General features: G+C 46.4%; 1 pseudogene; it reads right to left on the reverse strand.

Annotated features, from left to right (window-relative positions):
- Positions 1 to 9,040: 9,040 nt before the first annotated feature.
- LOC123842163 (core-binding factor subunit beta-like) lies at positions 9,041 to 10,322 on the reverse strand (annotated as a pseudogene).
- Positions 10,323 to 10,973: the final 651 nt, after the last annotated feature.

Consider the following 10,973-nt stretch of genomic DNA (forward strand, 5'->3'; position numbering starts at 1 on the left):
CTACCCCAACCTGATCTTCTGATAGCAGCCAGGCTCCTCAGTGTCCTCAGATATTCTAAGCCCTCGTCTGTCTCTGGCCTGACCCCCAAGACCCAGTCACTTGTTGGTGGAAAGCCCACTTCTCTCCCATCTACCTGTCCAAATTCTGTCCATTCTTTAATGCCTCTCCCAGATCGGGGGATATGCAGTCTGAGGACAGCTTAGATGTCATCTATGACCGCCTCCTACCAAGGACACCCAGGGAGCCTGACCCACGGGCTCCGCCCACGCTTCTCTTCTGCCCCTAAATGCTGCACACCCAGCTGACCTTCTCCCCTTGGTGCTGGATCTCATACACTCTCAGATCAGTCTCCAGTTGTTTCCTGGGGTATGTTTGCCTCCCCCATAGACTAGAAGCTCCCAGAGGACAGAGACGGCAGCTTCCACCTCCCTATGCCTGGTCCAGAGCTCGGGAAATCCTGAACAGTAGCTGGAGCCCATGGAGTTGTTCTTGATCAGGCTAGTTTATCTCCCCCCCCTCATTATCTTGGGATTATCCCAGCACTGTGATTTTGCCCCCACACCCCAAAGGGATCTTGTCAAAATCTAGGGTCTGGGATCCTTTCATTGTGATGGTCTCCCCGGAAAGAAGCATTTGCTCAGCACCCTCTGGTCTCATCTCCCTCTGAGCACCACCTGCCTCAAACTCATCAAAGGCCCCTTTTGGCTAAGGAAATAAAATCCCAACTCATCACCCTGGCCTGGAGGACATGCTGAGTCTGGCCCCTTCCCCCGTTTCCATGCTCAGCTTCCAACACTACCCTACACATCCTCTATCCTGTAGGCATAGTGACCGCCTTGCTTTCTCCCAAGGAAGCATGGTATTTGCCAACCTCCACGCCTTTATCCATGGTGTGCCCTCTCTCTGGGATGCCTTCCCAAGCATCGGCACCTGCAAAACCCCCGCCTCCTTCAAGACCCAGTATAAATGCCACGAAGCCTTCCCTACGGTGCCCACCTACACTCAAACTGGCCCCTATAATGGAGGACTTTGTCTTTCCTTCTCTTATGGTATTTCTTTTATACCATCTTCTCTCCCAGTGACTTGTCCCAAATCTTACTGCCTGTAACTAAAAGACCAGGTCTCTTCCTGCACATGGCTCCTTCAACAGCTCATTCATTTGTCAGAGTGTCCACAAAAGTCATACTGGTTGCTGGGAATGTCTTGGGAATATGGAAAGGACCAAGGCTGCCCACTGCCACTGCTAATCCTCTCCCCTGGCAGACATCACTAATCAGACGTATCACTCTTTCCCACAGTGCTGAGCCAAGACCTTAGGATCCTTCCCAATGTAGCGCTCCAGGCAGCCATTCTCAATCTTTTTTTTTAAAGAATTTATTTATTTATTTATTTATTTATTTATTTATTTATTTATTTGACAGAGAGAGACACAGCGAGAGAGGGAACACAAGCAGGAGGAGCGGGAGAGGGAGAAGCAGGCTTCCCGCAGAGCAGGGAGCCTGACGCAGGGCTCGATCCCAGGACCCCGGGATTATGACCTGAGCTGAAGGCAGGTGCTTAATGACTGAGCCATCCAGGCGCCCCTCAATCAATCTTGAAATGAGAATCCCTAAGCCCTTTAGTGGAGGGTTTTGTTGGTTTTTTCCTTTCAATCTGGACGCTAAATTTCATTTAGCATCCCATATAATACAACTTTTTAAAAATCAAGACATCTTGAAACTACAACTATTTTCACTGTTGTACATTATCTTCTCGTTCTTAATGTACACACTTGGGTTTTAACAGAGCTGTAATCAGTATGCAAACACTGCTTCTGTTCTGCTCTTGTCACTAAGATTACTATAAAACACATTTCCACACATTAAGAAAAGCCACGTTCAGCATTTTTCACAGAGTTGGAACAAATCTGTGAAATCCTAAAATCAGTTATGGACCCAGAAAAGACCCCAAATAGCCAAAGTAATGCTGAAAAAAAAAAACCAAAGCTGGAGGCTTCACAATTCCAGACTTCAAGCTGTATTACAAAGCTGTCATCATCAAGACAGTATGGTACTGACACAAAAACAGACACACAGATCAATGAAACAGAATAGAGAGCCCAGAAATGGACCCTCAACTCTATGGTCAACTACTCTTTGACAAAACAGGAAAGAGTATCCAACGGAAAAAAGACAGTTTCTTCAACAAGTGGTATTGGGAAAATTGGACAGCCACACGTAGAAGAATGAAACTGGACCACTTTCTTACACCATAAACAAAGATCAACTCAAAATGGATGAAAGACCTCAATGTGAGACAGGAATCCATCAAAATCCTAGAGGAGAATGCCGGCAGCAACCTCTTGGACCTTAGCCGTAGCAACTTCTTGCTAGACAGGTCTCTAAAGGCAAGAGAAACAAAAGCAAAAAATGAACAATTAGGACTGGAGGGTATTATGTTGAGTGAAATAAGTCAAACAGAGAAAGACATGTATCATATGATCTTACTGATATGAGGAATTCTTAATTGTAGGAAACAAACTGAGGGTTGCTGGAGTGAGGGGTGGGGTGGGAGGGATGGGGTGACTGGGTGATAGACATTGGGGAGGGTATGTGCTCTGGTGAGCGCTGTGAGTTGTGCAAGACTGTTGAATCTCAGATCTGTACCTCTGAAACAAATAATGCAATATATGTTAAGAAAAAAAAAAGAAGAAGAAGGTAGCGGGAGGGGAAGAATGAAGCGGGGGAAATCGGAGGGGTAGACGAACCATGAGAGACGATGGACTCTGTAAAACAAACAGGGTTCTAGAGGGGAGGGGGGTGGGAGGATGGGTTAGCCTGGTGGTGGGTATTGAGGAGGGCACATTCTGCATGGAGCACTGGGTTTTATGCACAAACAATGAATCATGGAACACTTCATCTAAAACTAATGATGTAATGTATGGGGATTAACATAAGAATAAAAAAATAAATAAATAAATGAAAATATTAATAATAGTAAAAAAAAAAAAAAGCTTTGGGGGGGCGCCTGGGTGGCTCAGTCGGTTGGGTGTCTGCCTTTGGCTTGGGTCATGATCCCGGGGTCCTGGGATCGAGCCTCACGTCTGGCTCCCTGCTTAAGTGGGGAGCCTCCTTCTCCCTCGCTCTCTGCCCCCCCCACCACTTGTGTGCTCACTCTTTTGCTCTGCTCTCTCTCTCAAATAAATAAATAAAATCTTTAAAATGATAAAAAGCTTTTGTTCAGCAAAGGAAACAATCGACAAAACTAAAAGGCAAGCTACGGAATGGGAGAAGATACTTGCAAATGTCTTATCAGATAAAGGGCTAGTATCAATCTCATCATGAGAAGGTGTGCGGGGCAGGGTATTTTATATTTGTTTGGTCAGGCAACCCTGACAACAATCCCAAAAGTTAGGTTACCTTATCCCCATTCTACCCAGGAGGCCGTTCATCCATCTGTATCTCAAACAGCTGGAAATTGAGCTGTGTATGTAGACACGGAGAAATAGACAGACTGATTGTTTTTCTCTCCAGTCTATTGATTAACATACTCCTGCTCCCTGACCACAGCTTGCCTGGCTGGCTTACGTGGAAAGTCGGGGGGGGGGGGGGGGGGCGGGGGAGGAGGCATTGGGTGGTGGGGGGCATGTCACACTGCCACCTAGCTGCAGGAAGGGGAAAGATGGGGCAGGGCCTCCGGGTCAGCTGGAAGCCAGCATCCAAACATCACTAGGCCGTTTTGGCTTCTTCTCATTCCCACTTTGCTTCTGTCCCCCACCCCCTCTCTCACTGTACGCCGGCTTTCTCCACATTACTGACCACAGACAGCCAACTTTCACACTTCCAGAGAAAGAAGGAAACCAGAATTCCCGGAGGATTCCTTGAATCCCTGACCCACTCCTGGACCAGCCAACTGTGGCCCGCAGCAGGGCCCTGAGAGAACCTGGAGGCTCCCTCAGGAAGCATTTTGAATAGTGTAGACAAAGTCCCCAGAAGAAGCAAGGGATGTTTCCAGGCAAATTTCAGAGATGTCCACGCACATCTATTTCTGATGACATATAGACCCTACCATGAACTCTTGATCACCCTTCTTTGCACAAATTAAAGAATGTGATGGTCACATGTGACACGCAATTCGCTTGAGAAGACCAATCTCCACCACTTGTTGACCCCTTGACCCCTGCAATTCACTTACCCTTTCTGAGCCTGAGCTTCCCTGACTGTAAGTGGGGATAACATCTGCCCCCAGGGTTGCAGCAACCATCTAATAAGGCCGCCGTGATTTTGAAAGTGCTAGCAGGGGGCAGGCCCCCAAGAACTCTCAGCTGAGTCGGAGTCTCTCTCTTAATGAAACAGGGCTGGAGGCGGGGCTAAAGAGGAAAAGGGACCTGGGGAGCACTGACAATGTTCTGTTTCTTGACCGGAGCTCCCCTTCCAAGGTCTGTTGAAGTCAGCGAGCTGTGTACTCACGATCTGTGCACCTTTCTGTATGCATATTGTACTTCCATTCATGTCTTATAAAGTCACCATTGGAGCAGAAGGAAGAGAAGAAAGGAGACAGGACACCTGCCCTAGGAGAAGCCCCCAAATGAAGGAGGGAGGTGGTCCCTGCTCAGGGAGTTCCCAGCGAATGGGGACCTGGCAGGCTCGCCTGTGATACCACTGTCCCCAGCAGGATAGAAGCAGAGATGCCCTCACATGAGATAAGGACCAGAGTGTATTCTGTGCATAGTCATGTGTTGATTGTAATACATTTACTTATTTTTCACAGCACAGGAGTTTATTGTGAAAGTAAATTAAACAAACAAACATACAGTATGGCTAGTGGCGGCAAAGGCAAACTGGTAGCTTAAGGCAAGTTTTAATGGGGATGAGTTTAGAAAAGATGATGCCATGATGGAATTTTTAAAAATATAGACTATGGAAAAATATCAAACTATATCAATGACTTAATAAAAGTTTTCAAAGCCTGCACTCATGGAGAAAAAGGACTCCTGATCTTAATGCTGGCATTAAGCAGTGGTGTGCTAAATGATAGGAAAAATCGAGTATTTATAGAAGGATGGCAATATGAACATTTAATAACCTTTGATCTTTTTTTTTTAAGATTTTTATTTATTTGTTTAACAGAGAGAGAGAGAGCACAAGTAGGCAGAGTGGCAGACAGAGGGAGAGGGAGAAGCAGGCTCTCCGCCAAGCAAGGAGCCCGATGTGGGGCTCGATCCCAGGATCCTGAGATCATGACCTGAGCCAAAGGCAGCCGCTTAACCTACTGAGCCACCCATGCGCCCCTAATAACATTTTATCTTAATTACTAGTGGAATGAAAGCCCCTAGCTGGAAGCAATAGAGGAAAATGTACCATCATCATCATGTTATTAAAAAATTAAGTGCAGGGATGCCTGGGTGGCTCAGTCAGTTAAGCGTCCCACATCGGGCTCCCTGCTCAGCAGGGAGTCTGCTTCTCCCTCTGCCTGCAGCTGCCCCTGCTCATGCTCTCTCTCTCTCTCTCTCTCTCTCTCTGATAAATAAATAAATAAATAAAATTAAGGGCAGAAGTCAAAAACCAAAGAGCTCTGGGGTAAAGTAATCTTAAAACACCACTTTGAGGACCACTTAAAAGGTCATTCCCTCAGGGGAAATGAGGGCCCCGAGTATGTCAACATGTGAGTTGCACAACACCAAATACCAACCAAATCCACTGATAGTCCTTAGTTACACAAGATCAGCATAATCTTTTATGATGTGCTGTTGTTTATAATAATTTAAAACTCTTTACCATGCATGACTTTAAATATGTAAACATATTTTTATTCTGAGATACAGGTTCTGTTTATGAATTATAAGACCTATACACAATGAAAGGCACACCTCCCTCATCAATCAGATACGTACATACGTGTGTGTGTTTTAAATGGGATGACCTTGGGGCACCTGGGTGGCTCAGTCGTTAAGCTTCTGCCTTCGGCTCAGGTCATGATCCCAGGGTCCTGGGATCAATCCCCGCATCGGGCTCCCTGCTTGGCAGGGAGCCTGCTTCTCCCTCTCCCACTCGCCCTGCTTGTGTTCCCTCTCACTGCCTCTCTCTCTCTGTCAAATAAGTAAATAAAAAAAAAAGAAAGAAAAAAAAAAATCTTAAATGGGATGACCTTATTTACCAAAGAATACAAACATAGTGATCCAAAGGGACATCTGCACCCCAATGTTTATAGCGCAATGTCCACAATAGCCAAACTATGGAAATAGCCTAGATGTTCATTGACAGATGAATGAATGAAGAAGATGTGGTATATATATATATATATATATATATATATATATATATATATATATATATATATATATATAGAATGGAATATTACCCAGCCATCAAAAAATAATGAAATCTTGGGCACTTGAGTGGCTCAGATGGTTAGGCGTCTGCCTTCGGCTCAGGTCATGATCCCAGGGTCCTGGCATCGAGTCCTGAATCGGGCTCCCTGCTCCTTGGGAGCCCGCTTCTCCCTCTGCTTCTCGCTCTCTCTCTCTGTCTCTCATGAATAAATAAATAAAATCTTTTAAAAAAAATAAAAATTAAAAAAAAATAATGAAATCTTATCATTTGCAATGACATGGATGGAACTAGAGGGTATTATGCTAAGCGAAATAAGTCAGTCAGAGTAAGACATGTATCATATGAGGGATTCTTAATCTCAGGAAACAAACTGAGGGTTGCAGGAGTGGTGGGGGTGGGAGGGATGGGGTGGCTGGGTGATAGACATTGGGGAGGGTATGTGCTATGGTGAGTACTGTGAATTGTGTAAGACTGATGAATCACAGACCTGTACCTCTGAAACAAATAATACATTGTATGTTAAAAAAAGAAGAAGAAGAAGAAGATAGTAGGAAGGGAAAAATGAAGGGGGGAAAATCGGAGGGGGAGATGAACCATGAGAGACTGACCATGGACTCTGAGAAACAAACTGAGGGTTTTAGAAGGGAGGAGGGTGGGAGGATGGGTTAGCCTGGTGATGGGTATTAAAGAGGGCACGTATTGAATGGAGCACTGGCTGTTATACGCAAACAATGAATCATGGAACACTACATCAAAAACTAATGATGTACGGTGATTAACGTAACATAATAAAATTAAATTAAAAAATAAAATAGTCAAACTATTTCATCTCAAAAGGTTTTATTAATAATCCTTTTGGAAAATACCATATATATAACCTGTGAGTTTTTTTCCAGAACAATTAATGAAGAAAATATACCCTCTGCACAGATGAACATTTTCTGTCTAATCTTTCATCACCCAGTATTGTTTTTACAAAAGCAAACATAATAAAATACACATAAAAGCAGCTACCTTAAATATGATTTTAATACAATATTACTGTGATAGCTGATTCATCAATATCTCCAGTATTTTCTAAAGGTTTATTTATTTATTAGAGAAAGAGAGAATGCACACACACACGCACACGCAAGTGTGGTGGAGGGGATGGTGCAGAAGCAGAGGGAGAGAGAATCTTAAGCAGACTCTGCACTGAGCATGGAGTCCAACTCGGGGCTCAATCTTACTAACCCGAGATCATGACCTGAGCCCAAATCAAGAGTTGGATGCTTAGCCACCTGAGCCACCCAGGCACCCCTTCAATATCTCCAATTTAATATGCTGTTTTATACATGAAGAAGCTTCATTATCCCTTTTCTTATTGACTTAAAAAAAAATCCCTGAATAAAACAGAAGCCAGCCTGGGACTTCTTTAGGCATTTCACTAGATTATTACCATCTACGGAGAATATCTCCACACAAACTCGTGATCACAGAACAGAATGTAAAACAGATCTGGGACAGATTAGAATTAATACCAATTAGAAATTTTTATGTTTAAGGGAGAAAGAAAAAGCCGATTATCAACATTTAAAAGGATGCTGCAAGGGACGCCTGGGTGGCTCAGTCGGTTAAGCGTCTGCCTTAGGCTCAGATCATGATCCCAGAGTCCTGAGATCGAGTCCAGCGTCAGGCTCCCTGCTTAGTGGGGAGTCTGCTTCTCCCTCTGCCTGCCCCTCTCCCTGCTTGTGCTCTCTCTCTCTGACAAATAAATAAATAAAGTCTTTTAAAAAAAGGGGGATACTGCAAGATAGAGTCCAAGATGGTGGAGGAGCAATTCGTCTGGTCCCAGGAATTCAGCTGGATAGCTATCAAACCATTCTGAGCACCTGCGAACTCAACCAGAGATCGAAGAATAGCTGCAACTCTAAAAGGATACTGCAATTTTAACAACTGTCAACTTTGTGTTCAAAGACTGTGGCAGGGGCGCCTGGGTGGCTCAGTCCCTTAAGCATCTGACTCTTGGTTTTGGCTCAGGCCATGATTTCAAGGTCTTGAGATCAAGCCCCACATTGGGCTCCCCGCTGGGCCAGAAGCCTGCTTAAGATTCTCTCCCTCCCTCTGCTTACCCCACCTCCCACCCCCACACATGTGTTCTCTCTCTCTCTAAAAAAAAAAAATAAAATAAAAATAAAAGGCTGTCGCAGACAGCTCTACACTACTAGGTTTTTAGTTTACAAATAATGCCAACATATCAGCAGTTTTGAAACGCCATAGACTACAAAAACACAGAAACAAACGAATAACCAAGAATGGCTATCTAAAATGAAGCTGTGTAACCGACACAACTAAAATTCCAAAAGAACAACTGATTTTGGGGGGAGGAAACCCTCTGATAAAAATTTTAATTTCTTGACTTGTTTTTAAATGACATAAACTTAAAAATTAAAATGGAGGACAAAAAGAGCTTTACAACTGGATAGTTTCAGCTCACTAAAATCATGCCAACAAGGTAAGCCTGCACAGAAAAAAATTTCAGATCACTGGCTGCATGCGTACAAAATTAGAAATGCAGGTATTATAGTGCAAAACCATGGCAGTGTGTGATGTCTTGTTACTAACCAAGGTTGAGGAATAGACCGCAGTACCTCCAGTGACCACGGTTTCTGGTCTTTTAATGACTATTTCTGCCAACTAGAAACAATGTATACGGAAAGATGGGTGGGCACATCTGCTGTGCTGCTAATTAACGAAGTTGAAGGTCATCACCGCCACCTAAATTGGAGCCAGGACTAGGGTCTTGTGGTCTTCTTGTGTCCATTTCCTCCCGAGGGGACCCGTCTTGTCTTCCAATCCACACCTCCTTCTCCAAGCCTCTTCAAAAGCCCGTCATCAGACCCCAGGCAGCCCCTACCATCCTGTCTCTGGAGGTCAATGCAGCCTTTCCAGATTAACACAGACTCCGTTCAGAATCATGGGAGCCTTCCCATCCACCTTGCCACATCCCCCCAGCTAGGTGTCTGTCGTGTTCTCCCTGCCAGCTGGCCGGAAAACCCTGGAGAGACAGATTGGCTCCTGGGGCCACTAAAGCGATTTCCCAGTAGCCGTCGGGGCAGGCGTTCTGGAAGCACGGCTGGCGCTCCTCATGGGGCCTATCCCTGAAGCCCATGTACTTATTCTCGCATTCGCAGCTAAGCTTCCTGAGGAACTCGTGCTCGAGTTCTCAAACTTGCATCTCTGGTCGGGCACAGGGCATGGCACCCTTCCCACCCCGAGGCCACGCCGCTCGGTTCAGGGCTTGCGGGGCACCCTCTGGTCTGCTCCACGCTGACCAACTCAAGTGTAATATATTTAGTGCAGATGCAGCACAGACACATCACACGCGTGATTTCACGGACACTGAAGTGTAGGAAGGAAGGGTTCCTAAGAGAGGAGGGTCGGGAAGCAGCAGAATGGCAACCTGAAATCCTTGCCTCTCCGGCGCCTGTCCCCTGGGCTGGGCACCTCGGGGAGGGCCAGGGCCCGTAGTTAGCTACCCGAGGGCCCAGGGCCCCAGTGCTGGGGTCTCTAGGGATTAGATTTGTCCTCCTCCTTCCCCTGCCCTGGACCCCTTGGCAAGGGACAATCTGCTAGAGATGAAGTCCAGCCAGGAACCCTAGCCTCCCCCTGTACAACCTAGACCCTGCCCAGGGGTGGTCATGTACACTGAAGCACAGCGTCAGTAGTCCTGCCAAGTGGGGGCTCCCCATCCATGGCTCAGCTTCCTTCCAAACTGACCTCACCCCCTTTTATTCAAACCCCAGCCACCTGCCTGTTCCCCAAAGCTGGAGCCCACAGAGCCACTTTATTTGGGGTGTCCTAGTTCTCAGCCCTGAGAAGCTGGGTTTGGCTGAAGTGAGTGACAAATAGGGGCTCCCAGCTTCTATGAGATCCAGAGAACCAGAGGGCGTGCCTCCCACCAGGGAGATAGGCAGAGACAGTCTATACAGCAGTGGCCGGCTCCCCTTGTAGTTGCCCATGCCAGACATGGAGTATAGACCCTCAGAAAGGCATCATCTGGGAGCCACAGGGGCCAACTGCTCTCCCAGGGCTGGTGCCTGGGCTGGAACCCCAAGAGGCAGTTACTGCACTGACCTGGAGGAAAAAAACTGAGGTGCTCAGCAGGCAAGAACCTGAGCTCTGAACTCAGAGAAGCCTGGATTCAAATCCCAACCCACCTCTGGCTAGCTGTGTGACATTGGGCAAATCACTTGACCTCTCTGAGCTTCCGTATCTGCACCCCTTTTTTTGGTGGAGGGGATAATGGGGCCCACTGCTGCATTCTGCACCATGAATGCAAGTAGAGAAGAGTGGCTCTGGCAGGTGACATAGCACCTACAAGGGGCCTGAGGTAGACGGATGACATGATGGAGCCATGAGGCTGGACTATGACAGGGAGGCGGGTATACCAAGGGAGGCAGAGGCTCAACCACCAGAGCTGAGGCCTTAAGGCTTTTTTTTTTTTTTAAGATTTTTATTTATTTATTTGACAGAGAGAGGCACAGCGAGAGAGGGAACACAAGCAGGGGGAGTGGGAGTGGGAGAGGGAGAAGCAGGCTTCCCGCCGAGCAGGGAGCCCGATGTGGGGCTCGATCCCAGGACCCTGAGATCATGACCTGAGCCGAAGGCAGACACTTTAA

This window comes from Mirounga angustirostris, unplaced genomic scaffold, assembly GCF_029215605.1.
Source record: "Mirounga angustirostris isolate CCGP_5_RB_7025 unplaced genomic scaffold, mMirAng1.0.hap1 SCAF_8, whole genome shotgun sequence".
NCBI lineage: Eukaryota > Metazoa > Chordata > Mammalia > Carnivora > Phocidae > Mirounga > Mirounga angustirostris.